Source organism: Scyliorhinus torazame, chromosome 6 (genome assembly GCF_047496885.1).
Source record: "Scyliorhinus torazame isolate Kashiwa2021f chromosome 6, sScyTor2.1, whole genome shotgun sequence".
NCBI lineage: Eukaryota > Metazoa > Chordata > Chondrichthyes > Carcharhiniformes > Scyliorhinidae > Scyliorhinus > Scyliorhinus torazame.
The window spans coordinates 17,465,016-17,481,529 of record NC_092712.1 but is presented as its reverse complement, the minus strand read 5'-3'; positions in this window follow the sequence as shown (position 1 = coordinate 17,481,529).

Here is a 16,514-nt window from a genome sequence, read left to right as displayed (position 1 = left end):
CCACTCCCCTGTCACCCACTCCCCTTCACCCACTCCCCTTCACCCACTCCCCGTCACCCACTCCCCTTCACCCACTCCCCTGTCACCCACTCCCCGTCACCCACTCCCCTTCACCAACTCCCCTTCACCCACTCCCCGTCACCCACTCCCCTGTCACCCACTCCCCTTCACCCACTCCCCTGTCATCCACTCCCCGTCACCCACTCCCCTGTCACCCACTCCCCTTCACCCACTCCCCTGTCACCAACTCCCCTGTCACCAACTCCCCTTCACCCACTCCCCTGTCACCCACTCCCCTTCACCCACTCCCCTGTCACCCACTCCCCTGCCACCCACTCCCCGTCACCCACTCCCCTGTCACCCACTCCCCTGTCACCCACTCCCCTTCACCCACTCCCCTGTCACCCACTCCCCGTCACACACTCCCCTGTTACCCACTCCCCTGTCACCCATTCCCCGTCACGCACTCCTCGTCACCCACCCACCTGTCACCCACTCCCCGTCACCCACTCCCCGTCACCCACTCCCCGTCACCCACTCCCCTTCACCCACTCCCCTGTCACCCACTCCCCTTCACCCACTCCCCTTCACCCACTCCCCTTCACCCACTCCCCTGTCACCCACTCCCCGTCACCCACTCCCCTTCATCCACTCCCCATCACCCACTCCCCTTCACCCACTCCCCTTCACCCACACCCACTCCCCATCACCCACTCCCCATCACCCACTCCCCTGTCACCCACTCCCCGTAACCCACTCCCCTTCACCCACTCCCCTTCACCCACTCCCCGTCACCCACTCCCCTTCACCCACTCCCCGTCACCCACTCCCCGTCACCAACTCCCCTTCACCCACTTCCCTTCACCCACTCCCCTGTCACCCACTCCCCTTCACCCACTCCCCTTCACCCACTCCCCGTCACCCACTCCCCTTCACCCACTCCCCTGTCACCCACTCCCCGTCACCCACTCCCCTTCACCAACTCCCCTTCACCCACTCCCCGTCACCCACTCCCCTGTCACCCACTCCCCTTCACCCACTCCCCTGTCATCCACTCCCCGTCACCCACTCCCCTGTCACCCACTCCCCTTCACACACTCCCCTGTCACCAACTCCCCTGTCACCAACTCCCCTTCACCCACTCCCCTGTCACCCACTCCCCTTCACCCACTCCCCTGTCACCCACTCCCCTGCCACCCACTCCCCGTCACCCACTCCCCTGTCACCCACTCCCCTGTCACCCACTCCCCTTCACCCACTCCCCTGTCACCCACTCCCCGTCACACACTCCCCTGTTACCCACTCCGCTGTCACCCACTCCCCTTCACCCACTCCCCTTCACCCACTCCCCTTCACCCACTCCCCTGTCACCCACTCCCCTGTCACCCACTCCCCTTCACCCACTCCCCTTCACCCACTCCCCTGTCACCCACTCCCCGTCACCCACTCCCCTTCATCCACTCCCCATCACCCACTCCCCTTCACCCACTCCCCTTCACCCACACCCACTCCCCATCACCCACTCCCCTGTCACCCACTCCCCTTCACCCACTCCCCTTCACCCACTCCCCGTCACCCACTCCCCTGTCACCCACTCCCCGTCACCCACTCCCCTTCACCCACTCCCCTTCACCCACTCCCCGTCACCCACTCCCCTTCACCCACTCCCCTGTCACCCACTCCCCGTCACCCACTCCCCTTCACCAACTCCCCTTCACCCACTCCCCGTCACCCACTCCCCTGTCACCCACTCCCCTTCACCCACTCCCCTGTCATCCACTCCCCGTCACCCACTCCCCTGTCACCCACTCCCCTTCACACACTCCCCTGTCACCAACTCCCCTGTCACCAACTCCCCTTCACCCACTCCCCTGTCACCCACTCCCCTTCACCCACTCCCCTGTCACCCACTCCCCTGCCACCCACTCCCCGTCACCCACTCCCCTGTCACCCACTCCCCTGTCACCCACTCCCCTTCACCCACTCCCCTGTCACCCACTCCCCGTCACACACTCCCCTGTTACCCACTCCCCTGTCACCCACTCCCCTTCACCCACTCCCCTTCACCCACTCCCCTTCACCCACTCCCCTGTCACCCACTCCCCTGTCACCCACTCCCCTTCACCCACTCCCCTTCACCCACTCCCCTGTCACCCACTCCCCGTCACCCACTCCCCTTCATCCACTCCCCATCACCCACTCCCCTTCACCCACTCCCCTTCACCCACACCCACTCCCCATCACCCACTCCCCTGTCACCCACTCCCCTTCACCCACTCCCCTTCACCCACTCCCCGTCACCCACTCCCCGTCACCCACTCCCCTGTCACCCACTCCCCTGTCACCCACTCACCTGTCACCCACTCCCCTTCACCCACTCCCCTTCACCCACTCCCCTGTCACCCACTCCCCTTCACCCACTCCCCTGTCACCCACTCCCCGTCACCCACTCCCCTTCACCCACTCCCCTTCACCCACTCCCCGTCACCCACTCCCCTGTCACCCACTCCCCTTCACCCACTCCCCTGTCACCCACTCCCCGTCACCCACTCCCCTGTCACCCACTCCCCTTCACCCACTCACCTTCACCCACTCCCCTGTCACCAACTCCCCTGTCACCAACTCCCCTTCACCCACTCCCCTGTCACCCACTCCCCTTTACCCACTCCCCTTCACCCACTCCCCTGTCACCCACTCCCCTGTCACCAACTCCCCTGTCACCCACTCCCCTTTACCCACTCCCCTTCACCCACTCCCCTGTCACCCACTCCCCTGTCACCAACTCCCCTTCTCTCACTCCCCTGTCACCCACTCCCCTTCACCCACTCCCCTGTCACCCACTCCCTGTCACCCACTCCCCTTCACCCACTCCCCTTCACCCACTCCCCTTCACCCACTTCCCTTCACCCACTCCCCGTCACCCACTCCCCATCACCCACTCCCCTTCACCCACTCCCCTTCACCCACTCCCCTGTCACCCACTCCCCTGTCAACCACTCCCCTGTCACCCACTCCCCTTCACCCACTCCCTTTCACCCACTCCCCTGTCACCCATTCCCCTTCACCCACTCCCCGTCACCCACTCCCCATCACCCACTCCCCTTCACCCACTCCCCTTCACCCACTCCCCTTCACCCACTCCCCGTCAGCCACTCCCCTTCACCCACTCCCCGTCACCCACTCCCCTTCACCCACTCCCCATTAACCCACTCCCCTTCACCCACTCCCCTTCACCCACTCCCCGTCACCCACTCCCCTTCACCCACTCCCCGTCACCCACTCCCCGTCACCAACTCCCCTTCACCCACTTCCCTTCACCCACTCCCCTGTCACCCACTCCCCTTCACCCACTCCCCTTCACCCACTCCCCGTCACCCACTCCCCTTCACCCACTCCCCTGTCACCCACTCCCCGTCACCCACTCCCCTTCACCAACTCCCCTTCACCCACTCCCCGTCACCCACTCCCCTGTCACCCACTCCCCTTCACCCACTCCCCTGTCACCCACTCCCCTTCACCCACTCCCCTGTCACCCACTCCCCTGCCACCCACTCCCCGTCACCCACTCCCCTGTCACCCACTCCCCTGTCACCCACTCCCCTTCACCCACTCCCCTGTCACCCACTCCCCGTCACCCACTCCCCTGTTACCCACTCCCCTGTCACCCATTCCCCGTCACCCACTCCTCGTTACCCACCCACCTGTCACCCACTCCCCGTCACCCACTCCCCGTCACCCACTCCCCGTCACCCACTCCCCTTCACCCACTCCCCTTCACCCACTCCCCTTCACCCACTCCCCTGTCACCCACTCCCCTTCACCCACTCTCCTTCACCCACTCCCCTTCACCCACTCCCCTGTCACCCACTCCCCTTCACCCACTCCCCTGTCACCCACTCCCCGTCACCCACTCCCCTTCACCCACTCCCCTTCACCCACTCCCCGTCCCCCACTCCCCTGTCACACACTCCCCTTCACCCACTCCCCTGTCACCGACTCCCCGTCACCCACTCCCCTGTCACCCACTCCCCTTTACCCACTCCCCTTCACCCACTCCCCTGTCACCCACTCCCCTGTCACCAACTCCCCTGTCACCCACTCCCCTTTACCCACTCCCCTTCACCCACTCCCCTGTCACCCACTCCCCTGTCACCAACTCCCCTTCACTCACTCCCCTGTCACCCACTCCCCTTCACCCACTCCCCTGTCACCCACTCCCTGTCACCCACTCCCCTTCACCCACTCCCCTTCACCCACTCCCCTTCACCCACTCCCCTTCACCCACTCCCCGTCACCCACTCCCCATCACCCACTCCCCTTCACCCACTCCCCTTCACCCACTCCCCTGTCACCCACTCCCCTGTCAACCACTCCCCTGTCACCCACTCCCCTTCACCCACTCCCTTTCACCCACTCCCCTGTCACCCATTCCCCTTCACCCACTCCCCGTCACCCACTCCCCATCACCCACTCCCCTTCACCCACTCCCCGTCACCCACTCCCCTGTCACCCACTCCCCTTCACCCACTCCCCTGTCATCCACTCCCCGTCACCCACTCCCCTGTCACCCACTCCCCTTCACCCACTCCCCTGTCACCAACTCCCCTGTCACCAACTCCCCTTCACCCACTCCCCTGTCACCCACTCCCCTTCACCCACTCCCCTGTCACCCACTCCCCTGCCACCCACTCCCCGTCACCCACTCCCCTGTCACCCACTCCCCTGTCACCCACTCCCCTTCACCCACTCCCCTGTCACCCACTCCCCGTCACACACTCCCCTGTTACCCACTCCCCTGTCACCCATTCCCCGTCGCCCACTCCTCGTCACCCACCCACCTGTCACCCACTCCCCGTCACCCACTCCCCGTCACCCACTCCCCGTCACCCACTCCCCTTCACCCACTCCCCTTCACCCACTCCCCTGTCACCCACTCCCCTTCACCCACTCCCCTTCACCCACTCCCCTGTCACCCACTCCCCTTCACCCACTCCCCTGTCACCCACCCCCCTGTCACCCACTCCCCTTCACCCACTCCCCTTCACCCACTCCCCTGTCACCCACTCCCCGTCACCCACTCCCCTTCATCCACTCCCCATCACCCACTCCCCTTCACCCACTCCCCTTCACCCACACCCACTCCCCATCACCCACTCCCCTGTCACCCACTCCCCTTCACCCACTCCCCTTCACCCACTCCCCGTCACCCACTCCCCGTCACCCACTCCCCTGTCACCCACTCCCCTGTCACCCACTCACCTGTCACCCACTCCCCTTCACCCACTCCCCTTCACCCACTCCCCTGTCACCCACTCCCCTTCACCCACTCCCCTGTCACCCACTCCCCGTCACCCACTCCCCTTCACCCACTCCCCTTCATCCACTCCCCGTCACCCACTCCCCTGTCACCCACTCCCCTTCACCCACTCCCCTGTCACCCACTCCCCGTCACCCACTCCCCTGTCACCCACTCCCCTTCACCCACTCCCCTTCACCCACTCCCCTGTCACCAACTCCCCTGTCACCAACTCCCCTTCACCCACTCCCCTGTCACCCACTCCCCTTCACCCACTCCCCTGTCACCCACTCCCCTGCCACCCACTCCCCGTCACCCACTCCCCTTCACCCACTCCCCGTCACCCACTCCCCATCACCCACTCCCCTTCACCCACTCCCCTTCACCCACTCCCCTGTCACCCACTCCCCTGTCACCCACTCCCCTGTCACCCACTCCCCTTCACCCACTCCCCTTCACCCACTCCCCTGTCACCCATTCCCCTTCACCCACTCCTCGTCACCCACTCCCCGTCACCCACTCCCCTTCACCCACTCCCCTTCACCCACTCCCCTTCACCCACTCCCCGTCACCCACTCCCCTTCACCCACTCCCCTTCACCCACTCCCCTTCACCCACTCCCCGTCACCGACTCCCCGTCACCCACTCCCCGTCACCCACTCCCCTGTCACCCACTCCCATTCACCCACTCCCCTTCACCCACTCCCCTTCACCCACTCCCCTTCACCCACTCCCCTTCACCCACTCCCCTTCACCCACTCCCCTTCACCCACTCCCCGTCACCCACTCCCCTGTCACCCACTCCCCTTCACCCACTCCCCTGTCATCCACTCCCCGTCACCCACTCCCCTGTCACCCACTCCCCTTCACCCACTCCCCTGTCACCAACTCCCCTGTCACCAACTCCCCTTCACCCACTCCCCTGTCACCCACTCCCCTTCACCCACTCCCCTGTCACCCACTCCCCTGCCACCCACTCCCCGTCACCCACTCCCCTGTCACCCACTCCCCTGTCACCCACTCCCCTTCACCCACTCCCCTGTCACCCACTCCCCGTCACCCACTCCCCTGTTACCCACTCCCCTGTCACCCATTCCCCGTCACCCACTCCTCGTTACCCACCCACCTGTCACCCACTCCCCGTCACCCACTCCCCGTCACCCACTCCCCGTCACCCACTCCCCTTCACCCACTCCCCTTCACCCACTCCCCTTCACCCACTCCCCTTCACCCACTCCCCTTCACCCACTCCACTTCACCCACTCCCCTGTCACCCACTCCCCTTCACCCACTCCCCTGTCACCCACTCCCCTGTTACCCACTCCCCTTCACCCACTCCCCTTCACCCACTCCCCTGTCACCCACTCCCCGTCACCCACTCCCCTTCACCCACTCCCCATCACCCACTCCCCTTCACCCACTCCCCTTCACCCACACCCACTCCCCATCACCCACTCCCCTGTCACCCACTCCCCTTCACCCACTCCCCTTCACCCACTCCCCGTCACCCACTCCCCGTCACCCACTCCCCTTCACCCACTCCCCTGTCACCCACTCCCCTTCACCCACTCCCCTTCACCCACTCCCCTGTCACCCACTCCCCTTCACCCACTGCCCTGTCACCCACTCCCCGTCACCCACTCCCCTTCACCCACTCCCCTTCACCCACTCCCCGTCACCCACTCCCCTGTCACCCACTCCCCTTCACCCACTCCCCTGTCACCCACTCCCCGTCACCCACTCCCCTGTCACCCACTCCCCTTCACCCACTCCCCTTCACCCACTCCCCTGTCACCAACTCCCCTGTCACCAACTACCCTTCACCCACTCCCCTGTCACTCACTCCCATTCACCCACTCCCCTGTCACCCACTCCCCTGCCACCCACTCCCCGTCACCCACTCCCCTTCACCCACTCCCCGTCACCCACTCCCCATCACCCACTCCCCTTCACCCACTCCCCTTCACCCACTCCCCTGTCACCCACTCCCCTGTCACCCACTCCCCTGTCACCCACTCCCCTTCACCCACTCCCCTTCACCCACTCCCCTGTCACCCATTCCCCTTCACCCACTCCTCGTCACCCACTCCCCGTCACCCACTCCCCTTCACCCACTCCCCTTCACCCACTCCCCTTCACCCACTCCCCGTCACCCACTCCCCTTCACCCACTCCCCTTCACCCACTCCCCTTCACCCACTCCCCGTCACCGACTCCCCGTTACCCACTCCCCGTCACCCACTCCCCTGTCACCCACTCCCCTTCACCCACTCCCCTTCACCCACTCCCCTTCACCCACTCCCCTTCACCCACTCCCCTTCACCCACTCCCCTTCACCCACTCCCCTTCACCCACTCCCCTTCACCCACTCCCCTACACCCACTCCCCTTCACCCACTCCCCGTCACACACTCCCCGTCACCCACTCCCCGTCACCCACTCCCCGTCACCGACTCCCCTTCACCCACTCCCCGTCACCCACTCCCCTGTCACCCACCCACCTGTCACCCACTCCCCTTCACCCACTCCCCATCATCCACTCCCCTGTCATCCACTCCCCTGTCACCCACTCCCCGTCATCCACTCCCCTGTCACCCGCTCCCCTTCACCCACTCCCCTGTCACCCACTCCGCGTCACCCACTCCCCTGTCACCCACTCCCCATCACCCACTCCCCTTCACCCACTCCCCTTCACCCACTCCCCTGTCACCCACTCCCCGTCACCCACTCCCCTGTCACCCACTCCCCGTCACCCACTCCCCTGTCACCCACTCCCCTGTCACCCATTCCCCATCACCAACTCCCCGTCACCCACTCCCCGTCACCCACTCCCCGTCACCCACTCCCCGTCACCCACTCCCCTGTCACCCACTCCCCGTCACCCACTCCCCGTCACCCACTCCCCGTCACCCACCCACCTGTCACCCACTCCCCTTCACCCACTCTCCTTCACCCGCTCGCCGTCACCCACTCCCCTGTCACCCACTCCCCTTCACCCACTCCCCTTCACCCACTCCCCTTCACCCACTCCCCTGTCACCTACTCCCCTGTCACCCACTCCCCTGTCACCCACTCCCCGTCACCCACTCCCCGTCACACACTCCCCGTCACCCACTCCCCTGTCACCCACTCCCCGTCACCCACTCCCCGTCAACCACTCCCCGTCACCCACCCACCTGTCACCCACTCCCCTTCACCCACTCCCCTTCACCCACTCCCCGTCACCCACTCCCCTGTCACCTACTCCCCTGTCACCCACTCCCCTGTCACCCACTCCCCGTCTCCCACTCCCCGTCACCCACCCACCTGTCACCCACTCCCCTTCACCCACTCCCCTTCACCCACTCCCCTTCACCCACTCCCCTGTCACCCACTCCCCGTCACCCACTCCCCTTCATCCACTCCCCATCACCCACTCCCCTTCACCCACTCCCCTTCACCCACACCCACTCCCCATCACCCACTCCCCTGTCACCCACTCCCCTTCACCCACTCCCCTTCACCCACTCCCCGTCACCCACTCCCCGTCACCCACTCCCCTGTCACCCACTCCCCTGTCACCCACTCACCTGTCACCCACTCCCCTTCACCCACTCCCCTTCACCCACTCCCCTGTCACCCACTCCCCTTCACCCACTCCCCTGTCACCCACTCCCCGTCACCCACTCCCCTTCACCCACTCCCCTTCATCCACTCCCCGTCACCCACTCCCCTGTCACCCACTCCCCTTCACCCACTCCCCTGTCACCCACTCCCCGTCACCCACTCCCCTGTCACCCACTCCCCTTCACCCACTCCCCTTCACCCACTCCCCTGTCACCAACTCCCCTGTCACCAACTCCCCTTCACCCACTCCCCTGTCACCCACTCCCCCTCACCCACTCCCCTGTCACCCACTCCCCTGCCACCCACTCCCCGTCACCCACTCCCCTTCACCCACTCCCCGTCACCCACTCCCCATCACCCACTCCCCTTCACCCACTCCCCTTCACCCACTCCCCTGTCACCCACTCCCCTGTCACCCACTCCCCTGTCACCCACTCCCCTTCACCCACTCCCCTTCACCCACTCCCCTGTCACCCATTCCCCTTCACCCACTCCTCGTCACCCACTCCCCGTCACCCACTCCCCTTCACCCACTCCCCTTCACCCACTCCCCTTCACCCACTCCCCGTCACCCACTCCCCTTCACCCACTCCCCTTCACCCACTCCCCTTCACCCACTCCCCGTCACCGACTCCCCGTCACCCACTCCCCGTCACCCACTCCCCTGTCACCCACTCCCATTCACCCACTCCCCTTCACCCACTCCCCTTCACCCACTCCCCTTCACCCACTCCCCTTCACCCACTCCCCTTCACCCACTCCCCTTCACCCACTCCCCGTCACCCACTCCCCTGTCACCCACTCCCCTTCACCCACTCCCCTGTCATCCACTCCCCGTCACCCACTCCCCTGTCACACACTCCCCTTCACCCACTCCCCTGTCACCAACTCCCCTGTCACCAACTCCCCTTCACCCACTCCCCTGTCACCCACTCCCCTTCACCCACTCCCCTGTCACCCACTCCCCTGCCACCCACTCCCCGTCACCCACTCCCCTGTCACCCACTCCCCTGTCACCCACTCCCCTTCACCCACTCCCCTGTCACCCACTCCCCGTCACCCACTCCCCTGTTACCCACTCCCCTGTCACCCATTCCCCGTCACCCACTCCTCGTTACCCACCCACCTGTCACCCACTCCCCGTCACCCACTCCCCGTCACCCACTCCCCGTCACCCACTCCCCTTCACCCACTCCCCTTCACCCACTCCCCTTCACCCACTCCCCTTCACCCACTCCCCTTCACCCACTCCACTTCACCCACTCCCCTGTCACCCACTCCCCTTCACCCACTCCCCTGTCACCCACTCCCCTGTTACCCACTCCCCTTCACCCACTCCCCTTCACCCACTCCCCTGTCACCCACTCCCCGTCACCCACTCCCCTTCACCCACTCCCCATCACCCACTCCCCTTCACCCACTCCCCTTCACCCACACCCACTCCCCATCACCCACTCCCCTGTCACCCACTCCCCTTCACCCACTCCCCTTCACCCACTCCCCGTCACCCACTCCCCGTCACCCACTCCCCTGTCACCCACTCCCCTGTCACCCACTCCCCTTCACCCACTCCCCTTCACCCACTCCCCTGTCACCCACTCCCCTTCACCCACTGCCCTGTCACCCACTCCCCGTCACCCACTCCCCTTCACCCACTCCCCTTCACCCACTCCCCGTCACCCACTCCCCTGTCACCCACTCCCCTTCACCCACTCCCCTGTCACCCACTCCCCGTCACCCACTCCCCTGTCACCCACTCCCCTTCACCCACTCCCCTTCACCCACTCCCCTGTCACCAACTCCCCTGTCACCAACTACCCTTCACCCACTCCCCTGTCACTCACTCCCCTTCACCCACTCCCCTGTCACCCATTCCCCTGCCACCCACTCCCCGTCACCCACTCCCCTTCACCCACTCCCCGTCACCCACTCCCCATCACCCACTCCCCTTCACCCACTCCCCTTCACCCACTCCCCTGTCACCCACTCCCCTGTCACCCACTCCCCTGTCACCCACTCCCCTTCACCCACTCCCCTTCACCCACTCCCCTGTCACCCATTCCCCTTCACCCACTCCTCGTCACCCACTCCCCGTCACCCACTCCCCTTCACCCACTCCCCTTCACCCACTCCCCTTCACCCACTCCCCGTCACCCACTCCCCTTCACCCACTCCCCTTCACCCACTCCCCTTCACCCACTCCCCGTCACCGACTCCCCGTTACCCACTCCCCGTCACCCACTCCCCTGTCACCCACTCCCCTTCACCCACTCCCCTTCACCCACTCCCCTTCACCCACTCCCCTTCACCCACTCCCCTTCACCCACTCCCCTTCACCCACTCCCCTTCACCCACTCCCCTTCACCCACTCCCCTACACCCACTCCCCTTCACCCACTCCCCGTCACACACTCCCCGTCACCCACTCCCCGTCACCCACTCCCCGTCACCGACTCCCCTTCACCCACTCCCCGTCACCCACTCCCCTGTCACCCACCCACCTGTCACCCACTCCCCTTCACCCACTCCCCATCATCCACTCCCCTGTCATCCACTCCCCTGTCACCCACTCCCCGTCATCCACTCCCCTGTCACCCGCTCCCCTTCACCCACTCCCCTGTCACCCACTCCGCGTCACCCACTCCCCTGTCACCCACTCCCCATCACCCACTCCCCTTCACCCACTCCCCTTCACCCACTCCCCTTCACCCACTCCCCTGTCACCCACTCCCCGTCACCCACTCCCCTGTCACCCACTCCCCGTCACCCACTCCCCTGTCACCCACTCCCCTGTCACCCATTCCCCATCACCAACTCCCCGTCACCCACTCCCCATCACCCACTCCCCTTCACCCACTCCCCTTCACCCACTCCCCTTCACCCACTCCCCTGTCACCCACTCCCCGTCACCCACTCCCCTGTCACCCACTCCCCGTCACCCACTCCCCTGTCACCCACTCCCCTGTCACCCATTCCCCATCACCAACTCCCCGTCACCCACTCCCCGTCACCCACTCCCCGTCACCCACTCCCCGTCACCCACTCCCCTGTCACCCACTCCCCGTCACCCACTCCCCGTCACCCACTCCCCGTCACCCACCCACCTGTCACCCACTCCCCTTCACCCACTCTCCTTCACCCGCTCGCCGTCACCCACTCCCCTGTCACCCACTCCCCTTCACCCACTCCCCTTCACCCACTCCCCTTCACCCACTCCCCTGTCACCTACTCCCCTGTCACCCACTCCCCTGTCACCCACTCCCCGTCACCCACTCCCCGTCACACACTCCCCGTCACCCACTCCCCTGTCACCCACTCCCCGTCACCCACTCCCCGTCAACCACTCCCCGTCACCCACCCACCTGTCACCCACTCCCCTTCACCCACTCCCCTTCACCCACTCCCCGTCACCCACTCCCCTGTCACCTACTCCCCTGTCACCCACTCCCCTGTCACCCACTCCCCGTCTCCCACTCCCCGTCACCCACTCCCCTTCACCCACTCCCCGTCACCCACTCCCCGTCACCCACTCCCCGTCACCCACTCCCCTGTCACCCACTCCCCGTCACCCACTCCCCGTCAACCACTCCCCGTCACCCACCCACCTGTCACCCACTCCCCTTCACCCACTCCCCTTCACCCACTCCCCGTCACCCACCCACCTGTCACCCACTCCCCTTCACCCACTCCCCGTCACCCACTCCCCGTCACACACTCCCCTGTCACCCACTCCCCTTCACCCACTCCCCATCACCCACTTCCCCGTTCACTACTCCCGTCACCCACTCCCCGTAACCCACTCCCCGTCACCCACTCCCCAGTCACCCACTCCCCTTCACCCACTCCCCATCACCCACTCCCCGTCACCCACTCCCCTTCACCCACTCCCCTGTTACCCACTCCCCTATCACCCACTCCCCGTCACCCACTCCCCTTCACCCACTCCCCGTCACCCACTCCCCGCCACCCACTCCCCGTCACCCACTCCCCGTCACCCACTCCCCTTCACCCACTCCCCTTCACCCACTCCCCTTCACCCAGTCCCCGTCACCCACTCCCCATCACCCACTCCCCGTCACCCACTCCCCGTCACCCACTCCCCTTCATCCACTCCCCGTCACCCACTCCCCTGTCACCCACTCCCCTTCACCCACTCCCCTTCACCCACTCCCCGTCATCCACTCCCCGTCACCCACTCCCCTGTCACCCACTCCCGTCACCCACCCCCTTCACCCACTCCCCTGTCACCCACTCCCCATCACCCACTCCCCTGTCACCCACTCCCAATCACCCACTCCCCTGTCACCCATTCCCGTCACCCACTCCCCTTCACCCACTCCCCGTCACCCACTCCCCTGTCACCCACTCCCGTCACCCACTCCCCTTCACCCACTCCCCGTCACCCACTCCCCTGTCACCCACTCCCTTTCACCCACTCCCCGTCACCCACTCCCTGTCACCCACTCCCCGTCACCCACTCCCCGTCACCCACTCCCCGTCACCCACTCCCCGTCACCCACTCCCTGTCACCCACTCCCCTGTCACCCACCCCCTTCACCCACTCCCCTGTCACCACTCCCCATCACCCACTCCCCTGTCACCCACTCCCCATCGCCCACTCCCGTCACCCACTCCCCTTCACCCACTCCCCGTCACCCACTCCCCTGTTACCCACTCCCGTCACCCACTCCCCTTCACCCACTCCCCGTCACACACTCCCCGTCACCCACTCCCTGTCACCCACTCCCCTGTCACCCACTCCCTTCACCCACTCCCCTGTCACCCACTCCCCGTCACCCACCCACCTGTCACCCACTCCCCTTCACCCACTCCCCTGTTACCCACTCCCCGTCACCCACTCCCCGTCACCCACTCCCCGTCACCCACTCCCCGTCACCCACTCCCCTGTCACCCACTACCCGTCGCCCACTCCCCTGCCACCCACCCACCTGTCACCCACTCCCCTTCACCCACTCCCCTGTTACCCTCTCCCCTATCACCCACTCCACGTCACCCACTCCCCTTCACCCACTCCCCGTCACGCACTCCCCTGGCACCCACTCCCCTCACCCACCCACCTGTCACCCACTCCCCTTCACCCACTCCCCTGTCACCCACTCCCCGTCACCCACTCCCCGTCACCCACTCCCCTTCACCCACTCCCCGTCTCCCACTCTCCTGTCACCCACTCCCCGTCACCCACTCCCCGTCACCCACCCACCTGTCACCCACTCCCCTTCACCCACTCCCCTGTTACCCACTCCCCTTCACCCACTCCCCTGTCACCCACTCCACCGTCACCCACTCCCCTGTCACCCACTCCCCTTCACCCACTCCCCTGGCACCCACTCCCCGTCACCCACTCCCCTTCACCCACTCCCCTTCACCCACTCCCCGTCACCCACTCCCCGTCACCAACTCCCCTTCACCCACTCCCCGTCACCCACTCCCCATCACCCACTCCTCGTCACCCACTCCCCAGTCTCCCACTCCCCTGTCACCCACTCCCGTCACCCACTCCCCTGTCACCCACTCCCCTGTCACCCACTCCCCTTCACCCACTCCCCTTCACCCACTCCCCTTCACCCACTCCCCTGTCACCCACTCCCCGTCACCCACTCCCCTGTCACCCACTCCCCGTCACCCACTCCCCTGTCACCCACTCCCCTGTCACCTACTCCCCTGTCACCCACTCCACCATCATCCACTCCCCTGTCACCCACTCCCCGTCACCCACCCCCCCGTCACCCACTCCCCGTCACCCACTCCCCGTCACCCACTCCCCTGTCACCCACTCCCCTGTCACCCGCTCCTCTCTCACCCACTCCCTGTCACCCACTCCCCATCACCCACTCCCTTGTCACCCACTCCCCTGTCACCCACTCCCCTGTCACCCGCTCCTCTCTCACCCACTCCCTGTCACCCACTCCCCATCACCCACTCCCTTGTCACCCACTCCCCTGTCACCCACTCCTCTGCCACCCACTCCCCACCCCTTCACCCACTCCCCATCATCCACTCCCCTGTCATCCACTCCCCTGTCACCCACTCCCCGTCATCCACTCCCCTGTCACCCGCTCCCCTTCACCCACTCCCCTGTCACCCACTCCGCGTCACCCACTCCCCTGTCACCCACTCCCCATCACCCACTCCCCTTCACCCACTCCCCTTCACCCACTCCCCTTCACCCACTACCCTGTCACCCACTCCCCGTCACCCACTCCCCTGTCACCCACTCCCCGTCACCCACTCCCCTGTCACCCACTCCCCTGTCACCCATTCCCCATCACCCACTCCCCGTCACCCACTCCCCGTCACCCACTCCCCGTCACCCACTCCCCGTCACCCACTCCCGGTCACCCACTCCCCTGTCACCCACTCCCCGTCACCCACTCCCCGTCACCCACTCCCCGTCACCCACCCACCTGTCACCCACTCCCCTTCACCCACTCTCCTTCACCCGCTCGCCGTCACCCACTCCCCTGTCACCCACTCCCCTTCACCCACTCCCCTTCACCCACTCCCCTGTCACCTACTCCCCTGTCACCCACTCCCCTGTCACCCACTCCCCGTCACCCACTCCCCGTCACCCACTCCCCGTCACCCACTCCCCTGTCACCCACTCCCCGTCACCCACTCCCCGTCAACCACTCCCCGTCACGCACCCACCTGTCACCCACTCCCCTTCACCCACTCCCCTTCACCCACTCCCCGTCACCCACTCCCCTGTCACCTACTCCCCTGTCACCCACTCCCCTTCACCCACTCCCCTGTCACCCACTCCCCGTCTCCCACTCCCCGTCACCCACTCCCCGTCTCCCACTCCCCGTCACCCACTCCCCTTCACCCACTCCCCGTCACCCACTCCCCGTCACCCACTCCCCGTCACCCACTCCCCTGTCACCCACTCCCCGTCACCCACTCCCCGTCAACCACTCCCCGTCACCCACCCACCTGTCACCCACTCCCCTTCACCCACTCCCCTTCACCCACTCCCCGTCACCCACCCACCTGTCACCCACTCCCCTTCACCCACTCCCCGTCACCCACTCCCCGTCACACACTCCCCTGTCACCCACTCCCCTTCACCCACTCCCCATCACCCACTTCCCCGTTCACTACTCCCGTCACCCACTCCCCGTAACCCACTCCCCGTCACCCACTCCCCAGTCACCCACTCCCCTTCACCCACTCCCCATCACCCACTCCCCGTCACCCACTCCCCTTCACCCACTCCCCTGTTACCCACTCCCCTAACACCCACTCCCCGTCACCCACTCCCCTTCACCCACTCCCCGTCACCCACTCCCCGTCACCCACTCCCCGTCACCCACTCCCCGTCACCCACTCCCCTGTCACCCACTCCCCGTCACCCACTCCCCGTCACCCACTCCCCGTCACCCACCCACCTGTCACCCACTCCCCTTCACCCACTCTCCTTCACCCGCTCGCCGTCACCCACTCCCCTGTCACCCACTCCCCTTCACCCACTCCCCTTCACCCACTCCCCATCACCCACTCCCTTGTCACCCACTCCCCGTCACCCACCCACCTGTCACCCACTCCCCTTCACCCACTCTCCTTCACCCGCTCGCCGTCACCCACTCCCCTTCAC